We start from the raw sequence: 15,291 nt of genomic DNA, 5'->3' as shown, positions 1-15,291 counted from the left end.
TACAGCGAGAACACTGTTAAAATTGTTAAAATGGTCAACGTGTTAGCATTGGGAATCATTTTACAGAATCGACTCTTTTGAAGAGAACCGATCAAATGATTCACGGATATTTTTGTTTTGTTTACGCGTTATTTATGTTTACTTTTTCATTGGATATGATATGTAGCGTCAAATAATTCAATTTAAGAATTAGTGTTAATTATATTAATGTTAGCATTGTCCATCATGTTAACAATCGGTTGGATTGAATCAGTTCAAACGAACTATTTGTTCATGAGTCGCACCTTACTTAGCATATATCTATTGATCAATCTAAGGGCGGTTCACGAGGTCACACGTGGAACTAGTTGGACTTGTACAATCACATTACTGTAATTACTTAAAGAATAGACTGAACAAAGCTATAATGCAAATCCTTTTCTTCAGAGTTCATAGATTGAAGAGCAAGAGAAATTGCGATCTGAAATACCACCGGTAAAGGTGTCAGTGAAGTATGTTATGCTATGTTGTGGTGTATTATTGCTTTTAAATAATGCTCCACACTCTATCCTAAAAGTTTTATATGTGTATGTGAAATTCAAAAACAATTACAGCTTTTCCAAACAATTCACACACAGATTGCCGCTGAAAATACTTTTGCAGATTGCACTGTTACCATACTTATTGTGCCATTTTTGTTTGTGACATGCATTTACAAATGCAAATTATGATACTTATTTAGACTTTTTGTTTGCATGCATCTTTTCCAATTGGCTCTAAAATAAAACACGCAGTTATTTGTTTGACCGCACGATGGCGCACTTTTCACGATTTTGACTCCTTTGTATTTCTATTGACTTAATTTGTATTATGCCCGAAAACTGGAGCAACATGTCAACTTGTAGAGAAAAGGCTTTTATGAAAAATGAAAAATCTTCTGCCATCACACAGTGAAAGGAATTCTGAGGGAAGTCTGCATGTGTTTTGCCCATGTGGCCCCCCAAATCTATTATTTCACACTACATTTGAAACAAATTAACTCAGCGCTTCAGTCTCCTCAAAGGTTTTCAAATCAGTGTATAACTCCAAATTTCAACCACATTAAAAATCTGCCAGAGAAAATCATGTGCGTGCAATTAAATGCACAATCTTGTGCGACCACATCGTGCGGATTGAGCCAAGATCATCTTTGAATTGATTAATCGCAGATTTTCAGCTCAAAACAGATGATTGGCGGTGCTGAGATATGAAAGGGGAACCAGGCTGATCGTTATGAGTTTCAATAGCAGATTCACATTTCTCAGCCCCAAAAATTAAAATGTGCTGTTAATTTACTCCCCCTCAGGCCTTAAAAGATGTATGCGAGACTTTTAGCTGAAACTGTGGCCCACGAAATTCATAAAAAGCAAGCCAGTGTCTACTTTTACTTTGAGAGTTCAAATAACAAACAGGCAAAACTAAATAATACCTGTGGCTCCTGAAGATACATTGACATCCTATGAAGAGAGTGTGTAACTTCTGGAAAGTTTACATGAACGTTCACAAAGGCTGTGGATAATATATTACAATAAGTAGACAGTATTTTGCTTCATTATCACTCAGTTTATCATCAGTTTGTGTGTGTTTTTGACTTTTAAAGGGGCAGATCACATCAGTTTTTATTCCTCCACTTGTTCCAAACCTGTTTGACTTTATTTCTGTTTGAACTCAAAAGAAGATATTTTGAAGAATGTTGTAAACCTGCATAGTATTCTCTGTAGAAGTCAATGGCTACCAGTTTCCAGCATTCCTCAAAATATCTTGTGTGTTCAACGGAAATGTAAATGAGTGAATTTTCATATTTTTGGGTGAACATTTTCACATTCTTGGAGTGAATCGTGCTTTAAAGTGATTAACAAAAGCTGGGGATTAAATATTATAATAAATAGACAGTATTTTGCTTTTGCTCAGTTTATCATCAGTTTATGTGTGTTTTTTGACTCTTAATGTAAATTCTGTCATTATTTTTATTCCTCCACTTGTTCCAAACCTGTTTGACTTTCTTTATTCTGTTGAACACAGAAGAAGATATTTTGAAGAATGTTGGCAACCTCCATAGTATTTTCTGTAAAAGTCAATAGCTAACAGTCTCCAACATTCCTCAAAATATCTTCCTTTGTATTCAACAGAAATGTAATTGAGTGAATTTTCATTTTGGGGGGTGAACACTCATTCTTGGAGTGGATACTGCTTTAAAGGGATTTAAATAACCTGTTTCTTTGTTTTTCAGCAGTGGTCATGGGTATCATTATTATATTTGTCTTCCGGAAAGTTCACACAAACGTTCACAAAGACTGTGGATTAAATATTATAATAAATAGTCAGTCTTGTGCTGTATTATAAGCCAGTTTATCTTCAGTTCGTGTGTGTTTTTTGATTCAGTTCACCCACAAATGAAAATTCTGTCTTCGTTTTTTATTCCTCCACTTATTCCAAACCTGTTTGACTTTCTTTTTTCTGTTGAACACAAAAGAAGATACTTTGAAGAATGTTGGAAACCTCCATAGTAATCTCTGTAGAAGTAAATGGCTACCAGTTTGTAGCATTCCTCAAAATATCTTCTTTTGTGTTCAACAGAAAACAGAAACTGAATTGCATGTTAATGAGTGAATTAGCTTTTTTTTTCGGCTGAAAACATTTTTGGAGCGAAAAGTGCTTTAAATAAAACGTGATTTTATTGTTGTTTTTCACCTGAGTGATCATTATTATATTTTCTTCCAGAAAGTTCACATGAACGTTCACAAAGGATGTGGATTAAATATAATAAACTGACAGTATTTTGCTTTATAACATCTCATTTTATCGTCAGTTCATGTGTTGTTTGACTCTTAAAGGGACAGATCACTTAAAAAATGAAAGTTTTGTCATCATTTTTTATTCCTCCACTTGTTTCAAACTTATATAACTATCCTTATTTTTGTTGAACGCAAAAGAAGATAGTTTAAAGAATGTTAGAAACCTGCATAGTATTGTAAAAGTCAGTGGTTGCCAGTTTCCAACATTCCTCAAAATATCTTCTTTTGCGTTCAACAGAAATGTAATTGAGTGAATTATTTGGTGGGTGAACACTGTCCTTCTTGAAGTGAATGGTGCTTTAAAGTGATTTAAATAACATGTTTTTGTGTGTGTGTGTGTGTGTGTGTGTGTGTTTTCTCCAGAGTGGTCATGAGTATCGTTAGTGTCATGATATGGCACTTTTGGGCAGATTTCGACTCCTGCCGTCAGCTCCTGAGTCTTTGTCTGTGGATAAGATGACCCAGTTTCACCGTCGGTGTCGAGTTGCAGCTCCGGCCCTGTGAGTGCATATGTGTGTGTGTGTGTGTGCCTATATGTGTGTGTGGGTTTGTGTGTGTGTGTGTGTGTATATATAAGTGTGAGCATGTGTGTGTGTGTGTTTGTGTTTTGTGACATATCAGAGCACAAACTTATATAATGTCACAGATATGACACCGGTATTAAAAGGTGACTTATGAGGACATTGGCCATGTCCACGTTTTTCAAAAGGCTTATAAATCACACAGATAATTTTTACAGAGAGTGCAAGTGCACACAGTTTCTTGTGAGGGCTGTGTTTAGGGATAGTTTTGGTGGAAAATACAGTTTATACAGTATAAAAACAATAGAAATCTATGGAATGTCCCCATAATTCATAAAAACAAGTAAGTTTGTGTGTGTGTGTGTGTGATCCTGCTATTTATCACATTCCAAAGACTAAATGTCCCCTCAAGTATAGCAATACCAGAACTTTTTGACCTTGTAGGGACATTTTTTGGTCCCCATAACGAAAACTGCACAGTGTGTGTGTGTTTATGTGTGTATGTGCATGTGTATTTGTATCTGTGTATCTGTGTGTGTGTGTGTGTGTGTCTGTATGTGCACCAGGTCTCTGCTAAGCGCGTCTGTTGACAGGTATGATAGAGAGTGCATGTGCCCCCAGAGGCCTCACTCACACACACACACTCACACACACACACACACACACAGCAGACAATCGAGTGTGAGATGGTAATGGGAGCAGGGCCCCGAGGGTCCGGCCGTGGGGCTGGGAGGGCCGCGGCTCCTGTGTCACGGCTAGGCTGATGTCAAGGTTTGAGTTTACGAGCAAACCCCCGTCTCTCTTTCTACACACACACACACACAGATACACATGCAGATACACACACACACACACACACATGCAGATACACACACAAACAGATATACACATACATAGACAAACAAACAGATGCACACACACACTCACACACAGTTACATGAAGATAGACACGCACACAGATACACACACATGGATACATATATAGGTACACACACACACACAGATACACACATTCACAGATACACATGTATATATAAACACACAAGCAGATACACACACAGAGATACACACACACAGACACAGATACACATGCAGATACACATGCAGATACACACACAAACAGATATAAACATACATAGACAAACAAACAGATGCACACACACACTCACACACAGTTACATGAAGATAGACATGCACACCCACACAGATACACACACATGGATACATATATAGGTACACACACACACACAGATACACACATTCACAGATACACATGTATATATAAACACACAAGCAGATACACACACAGAGATACACACACACACACACACAGATACACATGCAGATACACATGCAGATACACACACAAACAGATATACACACACATAGACAAACAAACAGATGCTCACACACACACACACACACACACACACACACACACACACACACACACACACACACACACACATAAACACATGCAGATACACACACAAACAGATATACACACACATAGACAAACAAACAGATGCACACACACACTCACACACAGTTACATGAAGATACACACGCAGACACGCAAACGCACACAGATACACACACATGGATACATATATAGGTACACACACACACACACACACACACACACAGATACACACATTCACAGATACACATGTGGATATAAACACACAAACAGATACACACACAGAGACACACACACACACACACACACACACACAAACATATACAAACACATGCACACACAAACACACACATACACGGACATGCAGATATACACACACACAAACACACAAACAGATACACACACACATATACAAAGATGCACATGCAGACACGCACAAACAAACAAACACACACACACACACACACACACACACACACACACATACAGTTCACGCAAATGCAGATACACACACGCAGATACCCACACATACACACACATACACACACACACACACACACACACACACACACACACTCAGCATTACTAAGCCCTGAGCCTCCCAGGTCTCTGAGATTTCCCCCTGGAGGCTGATCGCTCCTAATCAAAATTAATTGCCTGTCCTTGAGAACTGTAATCGGGTTTCACTCTCTCTCTCTCTCTCTCTCTCTCTCTCTCTCTCTCTCTCTCTCTCTTTCTCTCTCTCTCTTTCAGTTTTGAGCTCAACAGGCTCACATATTTCATCTGCATCATGTTTGTCAGATTTGAATGCAGCAACGCAAAATGTGGATTTCACAAACCTGGAAATGGATATGAAGCACGATCATGTTTGATAATGCACCAACATAAGCGTAAATGTTTATATTTACAAAATGTATGAGTCTCGGGAATCTTTAGAAAACCCGATGTAGATCTTACTTCTCTTCAAAACTAAAAGAAATAAATGTTTGTGTTAAATGTAAACGTACATCACAGTGCACAACATCATGATCAGAGTTTTCTTTCTTAATGACTTGAAAAACAATTTGCTCCAAAAATACTTTAGAAAAGTGTTTAAGTGTAAAATTCCACAAATAATTTTATATCTTTTTTCAATTTTTGAATTTCATATTTTTATCTTTTATTTTTCATTCGTTTCAGATAAGAACATAATGGTGTATTAGTTTAATTTACAATTTAATTCATATCATGTGTATCATTTATAAAGCTCTTCTTTTATAAAATATGATTTAAAAAAACACTGTTACAAAAATGTAGTAATATACTTTGCATTTATTTCACGTCAAAAATAAATGTGTGTGTGTGTGTGTGTGTGTGTGTGTGTGTGTGTGTGTGTGTGTGTGTGTGTGTGAAATAAATTTGAAAAATTCATTCATTTTCTTGTCGGCTTAGTCCCTTTATTAATCTGGGGTCACCACAGCAGAATGAACCGCCACCTTATCCAGCACATTTATGCATCGGATGCCCTTCCAGCCGCAACCCATCTCTGGGAAACATCCATACACACACTCTTTCACTAAGGACAATTTAGCCTACCCAATTCACCTGTACTGCATGTCTTTGGACTGTGGGGGAAACCGGAGCACCCGGAGGAAACCCACGGGAATACAGGGAGAACATGTAAACTCCAAACGCCAACTGAGCCGAGGATTGAACCAGCGACCTTCTTGCTGTGAGGCGACAGCACTACCTACTGCGCCACTATGTCGCCTTGATAAAAATATGAAATTCAAAAATGATTTAATTAACAATTATTTAAGAATTTTTTATTATTTATTACATTTTTTATGTATTTGTGCAAATATATTTTAAGTAATAAAGAAAGAAAACTATGATCATGGCAGCACGGTGGAGACGGTGGAAAATGTAAAACTCTAAGGGCTCTATTTTGACAGTCCATGCGCAAAACGCAGGGCGCAAACACTTTCAGGGCGTGTCAGAATGCATTTTTACTAATGCATTTTTTACTAACACAGAATGCATTTTACACTAAGGATGGAAAAATCCACTTTGATCTAAAAGGGTTGAGTTTATTTTCTTAATGAGTTATAGGTGTGTTTTGAGAATAAACCAATCAGAGTCTCATCTCCCATTCCCTTTAAGAGCCAGCTGCGTCATGCCATAAGCACATTTGCTATTTACCTGACGTAAAGTAAGTGTGAGTGGAAAAACTGAGCATTTCACAAGCAAGAAAACTGTTAAACAGAGCATCTACAGCACGAGAATGACAGATAAATGATCTACTTTCACTTTCGCTCTTGTGGATAGGGAAACCTTTATGCAAAGACATCAATTAGCCTATAAATAATTAATTTTGTTTGTTAAGTGCAAAGATTTGTTTCAAAACTATTTCTAAATTCAGTTCTAATTTCCAGCAAACGAATAAATGAATAATAATAACAAAATGTGCTCAAAATACTGAGTTATATCCTAAAACACATGCTGTGCCCCATATGGTCTAAAACCTGACAGGTGGGCAAATCTAAGCTTGTTTTTAATAAAACAAATATAAATATGGATATAATAAATAACACTGCTAATAATAATGACATTATACAAAAGCAAATTGTTATGAATGAACTGAAAATGCCTCCAGAGATGAAGAAGACATGAAAGCAGTGATTTTTCATATTTATGTGGGCTAGAAAATAATATGTTTTGTAATATTTGAATCCTTTATATTTATATCCTATATATATCCTTATTATATCCTATATATATCCTTAATATTAAATTTTTTTCATATGTAAAGATATTTGTGTATTGCTCTACATCTTGTGCGTATTAAGCAATAAGCAGTGTGTAAGCGAGGTGCAACTCTGCGCCGGAGTTTAGACCGGGTTTGTTTTGGTCTATTGAAAAATCTATTATAGTTTCTCAAAATAGCAACGCGCCAGCGGTCCGCCTCAGAACGCCTTCCTTTTTAGACCAGAACACCTATGGGCGCACATCTGACCGCAAATGCATTTGCTATTTAAACAGCGCCAAAACCACTCTTGCGCCAAGCTGAAACTACCAAAAGACTATTGCGCCGCGTCTTGCGCCACACTGCGCCGGGTGTATGATAGGGCCCTCTGTGTTTGATCTTTTTTATGCATGATTATGCTGATTATGAACTGATGTATAAATGCAATATCGAACTCGTAGCAGCTGTATATCGTCACTGGTGGGAGGCGTGCATTAGCATGAGGAGAGTACTATCATTTTGTGTTTGAGTTGTGATGGATTTCTCCATTCCTGCACCCCTGTCGAGACCTGTTTTGCCCTTATAACCCTTTATTTCTTGATTTTTCTAAATTAGTAGTTGTATGATCTGCTGTGCAAACACAGCTTTGCGCTCCATTTCCTCCAGACGGCTTTAAGACTGTGCGTCAACATTAGCAGTCAACTGGTGGATCGTATCGCACACAACTGAGAAAGAAGCTTAATTGAAACTTTTATGGCTTTGTTACTTTTTTTTCCACTTCTAGTGTTACATGATGTCAGCCTGGATCTGACTGAGACGTATAGTTTGCATTTTCTATTAGATCATTTAGCAGACAACCAAGAAACAAGAGAATGATGTTTTTTTTTAAGGTTTTTCTATTAACTTTGACATTTTTTACTTGTTGAATTGAGTCAGAAAAATAAAAAAAAAGTTTCCTTTTTACATAGAAAAAAAAATGTATAAAATGTTTTTACAGTTACTTTATTTTAGTTAACCTTATATCAATAATATTTAAAGCTGGATTGTTTGTTGGACACTAGCCCCTTTCACACAGGGATACCGGTAAATATCCGGAAAATTTACGGAACGACTTTACTGGTGGATTAAAAAGAGCGCTGATCACACAGGCGAGGACGTTACAGAATTTTTCCGGAAAAGAGCATTCACACATCCATTTCAAAATGCCGGTAAATTATGACATCATTAACCAGAAATGAGCTCTAAATGGCTGCGCTTGTATTTGTAAACATTCAACTACATTACAAACTGGAGGCATGGATATTGTGAACAACTTCGATGAAACACAGAGAAACACTTTCACTTGTCGAGATGCTTGTTGATAATATGATATTTTTGCTTGTTGAATTGAGTCAGAAGAATTTTACAGGGACTTTTAGTTAGAATTTTTAGCATTATATGAACATTATTTCAAGCTAAATATTTTTATATTCTGCTGGATTTCATGGGAAACAAGCAAGAAAAAAAGCTTTGTTTTAAATTTTTTTTAAATTTTGTATATGTTAGACTCACTCAATCTTTTTAAGATGTTTAGTTTTATTTTAATACAACCATTGTTGTTTTTTTATAATACAACAACAACAAAAACTCTGCTTAATGTAGGCATTTTTCTTTTAGGTTTTGCTGGAATAAAAAAATAAAACAAATCTCTATAGGTTAATATTTTTAGCCATTTATTCTTTTGATTGGCTACTAAACAAACCTTTGTGTTTAGGAAACTTGCCTAATTCACCTAATTAACAGAGTTACGCTTTTTAAATGTCACTTTAAGCAGAATACTTCAAATTAGAAGTTATTATTCAAAAAAAATCTTCTCTTTGTTGAAAAAAAACACTGGAAATATTTCATATTTTATCTTCAACTACATTTCAACTTCATCTTCATTTCCATTAATCCATGGGACTTTATTGCATACAACCAATGAACCAGCCTAATTTATATGACTTAACCATACACTGAAAATAAAGATTTAATAGATTTACTGCATTATCTTAATAAGTAAGGTAAGTGATTGTAAACAATTTATATGAGCTGACTTTAAACAAACAAATGAAGTTGAACATTACTAAATAATTTTATTTTGTTTACATTCAGCATATATAAATTATTTGCAACCACTGACCTTACAAAAAGTGAATCAAATGAACAGTTTTTGTCAGTGTATCTCTTTGGGGACATTTAGTCCCCCTAATTTTCACACAACCAAGAAGCCAGCATAATTTAACTGTTTAAAACTTTTTCCTTTGACTATGTTGATTTTATTTTCTTAGTTCTACTTCTGAGTCAAGTCTGACGTAATCTCGCAGTAAATGCAGATTGTCCCCAGGGGCTGTTTTAAGCCCCATGTGTGATTGTTTGGGCCTGTTTCCCACTCAAACGTTTAGAATAAATAACCGTCCCCTCCACAGGCCCATTAGCATGTGATTTGATACACATCATCATGTTAGTAAATGAATGGCAGATTGGTGAGTCGTCCCCCCCGGCAGGGCAATCGATGATCTCTCCGGGGCCCCGGGGCCTCCACACACCTCCTTATCAGAGCTGGTCTTCATTAAAGCCCATTAACATTCTCTCTCACACCTTGCCTTCAGCCGGACGCCCAGCCGGGATCCAGACCCCTCGCTGACAGCCCTCAATGAGCAATGCGCACATTCATTCATTCATTTATGTAGATTCTTGGGTAGATTACTTATGAACTGTAATTCGATACTGATTACAAATTACGTGATACAATTTGTAGTGGGTTATAGTCTTAATTTACACATTTATTTGAATGTAATCTAACTATTTTTAGATTACAAATGGGTAGATTACTTAAAAACTGTGATCCAATACTAATTACAAATTACGTGATACAATTTGTAGTGGGTTATAGTCTTAATTTACACATTTATTTGAATGTAATCGGACTATTTTTGGGCTACTTATGGGTAAATTAATTAAAACTGTGATCCGATACTGATTACAAATTACATGGTACAATTGTAGTGGTTAATAGTCTTAAATTACACATTTATTTTTATGTAATCTGACTATTTTTAGATTACATATGGGTAGATTACTTAAAAACTGTGATCCGATACTAATTACAAATTACATGATACAATTTGTAGAGGTTAATAGTCTTAATTTACACAGTTATTTGAATGTAATCTGACTACTTTTAGATTACTTATGGGTAGATTAATTATTACTGTGAACTGATTACACATTGCATGATACATTTTGTAATCGGTAAAAGTCTCTTAAGATACACATTTATTTTAATGCAATCTGACTACTTTTAGATTACCTAAGGGTAGATTACTTATGAACTGTAATCCGATACTGATTAAAAATGGCATGATACAATTTGTAGTCTGTAATAAAGTCTCTTAAATTACACATAAATTTTATTGTAATCTGACTAGTTATAGGTTACTTATCGATAGATTACTTATGGTCTGTAATTCGATACTGATTACAAATAGCATGACACAATTTGTAGTCGATAATAGTCTTTTAATTTACACATTTATCTTTATGTAATCTGACTACTTTTAGATTACTTATAGAAAGATTACTTATAACTGTAATCTGATACCGATTACAAGTTTCATAATACAATTTGTAGTGGGTAATAGTCTTAATTTACACATTACTTTGAATGTAATCTGACTACTTTTTGATTACTTATAGGTAGATTACTGATGAACTGTAATCCGATACTGATTATAAATTGCATGATATATTTTATGGTTGATAATAGATACATTTATTTTAATGTAATCTGACTACTTTTATATTACTTATGGGTAGATTACTCTTGAATTTTATTTAGTTACTGATTATAAATTGCATGGTACAATTTGCAGGGGGTAATAATCTTAATTTACACATTTATTTAAAGGTAATCTGACAACATTTAGATTACTTTTTTGTCTAGATTACTTTGAACTGTAATACAATACTGATTACAAATTGTATGAAACTATTTGTAGTCGGTAATAAAGTCTATTACATTACACATTTATTTTAATGTAATCTGACTACTTTTAGATTACTTTTTTTGTAGATTAATTATGAACTGCAATCCGATACTGATTACAAATTGCATGATACAAATTGTAGTGGGTTATCTAAATTTACACACTTCTTTTAATGTAATCTGACAACTTTTAGATTACTTATAGTTAGATTACTTATGAACTGTAATCCGATACAGATTACAAATTGCATGGTACAATTTGTAGTCCACAATAAAGTCTCTTAAATTGCACATTTACTTTATTGTAATCTGACTACTTTTAGATTACTTTTTTGTGTAGATTACTTATGAACTGTAATCCGATACCGATTACAAATTACATGGTACAGTTTGTAGTGGGTTATAATCTTAATTCACACATTTATTTAAATGTACTCTGACTACTTTTAGATTACATGGGTAGATTACTTATGAACTGTAATCCAACACTGATTCCAAATTGCATGAAACAATTTGTAGTCTGTAATAAAATCTCTTACATTACACATTTGTTTTAATTTAATCTGACTACTTTTAGATTACATATGAGTTGTAACCCAAAACTAATCACACAATTGCATGATACAATTTGTAATAAAGTCTCCTAAATTACACATTTATTTTAACATAATCTTGAGTATTTTAAGGTTACTGACCAGTAGATTGCTTTTGAATTGTAGTTAATTACTGATTGTGAACTACATTACAAGATTTGGTGTCAATAATATAATCTCTTAGATTAACCTTTATGTTAATGTAATCGGACTATTTTTTGGATTACATTAAGATTACTTTTGTGCTAAACCCATGTCACATATTGCAGAAGAAAGAAAATCGTAAAAGTTTGGAAGCACTTGAAGGAGAGTAAACAGTGAGTACAATAAATGAAGAGAGCTCAAATCAACTGGTTACCCTGAAAACCCTAAGTGCTTTAATGTATTTGTTGGTGTATTTTCATTTTGGGGTGAATTATCCTTTTAATGAACATATAAACAATTAATAGCTATTAAGACCGATGCGGTTTGGAACTGGTACTGTGAAAAGTATGATGCTAATATTGACTTGAATAGGAATCGTGTTGTGTAGGTTGTGGCGCTGTATCGTTGGTGTGTTTCTGAAAATGAATGAAGCACAGCTGCTCTGCTCATCTGAGAAAAATGTCCGGCATTCGGAAGAAAACACTGAGACGTTTCAGCTTTCTGAGTTATTGATAATGCGGCGTATCATACATCATCTGTGGCTCCGCTTCCTCTACAAATACATCTGCATATGCATTCGGCTGGACCATATAGTTATATATTTATTGTATGTGATTATGGGATATACGTATTCAATTCAATAAACTTTGTCTCCCACAGGGGTTAGAAAATTGTCTGCATGCGAAGTCATGTGGAAAAGTTATGCTACATTATTTACAATGTGTAGTATTTATATATTTGTGGTACTGTCTTCAATTTATGCACTGTAAAACCTGAAAAGTTAAGGTAACTCAAACCATTTGAGGAAACCGATTGCAACAAACAATTTAAGTCCAAAAACTAATCCTATTGAGTACTGTGAACTTGATCTACTTGAGTAAATGAAGCAATCTGAGCACAGTAAAAACCCCCCAAAAAATGAAGAGAACTCAAACCAACTGAGTACTGTAAAACCCAATAAGTTAAGGCAACTCAAATCGTTTGAGGATACTGATTGCTACAAACCATTTAAGTTTAAACACTAATCTATATGAGTACTGTAAACTTGCTCCATTTAAGTTAAAGTAATGAGGTATTATCTTAACTCATTACCTTCAACAATGAGTTCAGTGCTCTTTTTTTAAATGAGTACATTTAACTTTTAGTAAAGTTTGAGTTAACTACACTCATTTAATTTGATAAAGTTGACTGTTGGGTTTTACAGTGTGTTGATTTTAATTTTAGTTTGGTTACTAATGTACCATATATTTAAGAAGGCATAGATGTAAAATGAATGTTACGTCATATTCTATATTAAATTACATTACATAGATTGGAATCTATTTTTAGGACTATTCAATTTTCACTGTTTTAAGGACTAGCAGATTATAACCACATTATCTTTATATTTTATTTGTTTTGTTTTTAAATTGGGCTGTTTTTAACAGCACTGTAAAATGCAAAATGCAATGCAATGTGCTTGTTAAATCCTACGTAATATAGCATAAAGATACCGAATCCTGTTTTTTTTTTGTCTATTTTCAATACAATTAAGCACATTGATTCCATGTTTGTGATCAAAATAATTGAACAGTGTTGCATCAGTTTAAATGTATTAATTAATATTAAGTAATAACTATAAATAGTTATTTATCCTAGTATTTGGATAATTGAGTTCACACCATTTTAAAATGAATATTTTTATCAATTTCTCAGTGAATATTGGCAATGTATTTTGGTGCATTTGAACAAAACAGATTTATTAAACAGATATATTTATTGAAATAATAGTTTAGTCACCAAACATATTTTGAAATTAAAAAGTAATACGATTCAATTCAAGCAAATTATTGCAATAAAAATGACAAACTACAAAATTTCAATTACATTTCAAATTTTTTTTTATTTCTCTTGATTTTTTCTCTTTTGCAGTTAATATTTTTCTATAACACAAATTTGGGTATACTAGTTTTTGAACCGATATGGTAAGTTATGTTGTTAGATAAGCTCCATATTCGGCTTCATTACTGGCTAATATAATCTAATTTAATATATATATATATATATATATATATATATATATATATATATATATATATATATATATATATATATATATATATATATATATATATATATATATATATATAGTTGAAGTCAGATTTATTAGCCCCCCTTTGAATTTATTTTTATTTTTTTATATTTCCCATGTTACGTTTAATAGAGCAAGGAAATGTTCACAGTATGTCTGATAATATTTGTTCTTCTGGAGAAAGTCTTACTTGTTTTATTTCGGCTAGAATAAAAGCAGTTTTAAAATTTTTAAACACCATTTTTCGGTCAATATTATTAGCCCCTTATTTTTTTCTTGATAGTCTATAGAACAAACCATCATTATACAATAACTTGCCTAATTACCCTAACCTGCCTAATTAAACTAATTAACATAGTTAAGCTTTGAAATGTCACTTTAAGCTGTATAGAAGTCTCTTGAAAAAGATCTAGTCAAATAATATGTGCTGTCATCATGGCAAAGATAAAATAAATCAGTTATTAGAGATGAGTTATTAAAACTATTATGATCAGAAATGTGTTGAAGAAATCTTCTCTCAGTTAAACAGAAATTGGGGTAAAAATAAACAAAGGGGCGAATAATTCTGACTTCAATAGTATATATATTTTGATTTGATGAATTTTAAAATAATACGTCATTATTTTCATGATTAATGTACATTTACTGCCACTTCTTATCATTGTAATGTATAAAAGGTAACATTATTTCATCTTTAAAGTATGTTGATTCCAATATGTGAGTTTAAAGTATTTACAGCATCTCAAAAAAAATGTTCAAATATTTTAATGATCAAATTAATTACATACCTATATTAAACATATTATATAATTTCTAAAATGTAGTCTATAAAATAAAAAATAATAATAAAGAAAACCTGTAGGGCTGTTAAGATGTCGACATTATTTTAACACAATGTGAGATTATTGTGATGATAATTAAGTGCATTTACTGCCACTTCTCATTATTGTAATGTAAAAAGGTCACATTATTTCACTTGTAAAGCGGCCATATGTTAA

At 33.5% G+C, this 15,291-nt stretch overlaps 1 long non-coding RNA gene across 1 annotated transcript in view; it reads left to right on the top strand.

Annotated features, from left to right (window-relative positions):
• Positions 1-15,291, top strand: part of LOC141376473 (uncharacterized) — a 63,751-nt gene that overhangs the window by 11,346 nt on the left and 37,114 nt on the right. Inside the window, exon 3 of the long non-coding RNA XR_012386575.1 lies at positions 3,177-3,313. This is a non-coding gene — a long non-coding RNA (uncharacterized lncRNA). The remainder of the gene's footprint in view (positions 1-3,176; positions 3,314-15,291) is intronic.

The sequence above is a fragment of the Danio rerio genome, chromosome 10 (assembly GCF_049306965.1).
Source record: "Danio rerio strain Tuebingen ecotype United States chromosome 10, GRCz12tu, whole genome shotgun sequence".
Classification (NCBI taxonomy): Eukaryota; Metazoa; Chordata; class Actinopteri; order Cypriniformes; family Danionidae; genus Danio; species Danio rerio.
Note: the sequence above shows the minus strand (reverse complement) of the source record. Positions and strands in the feature narration are given on the sequence as shown.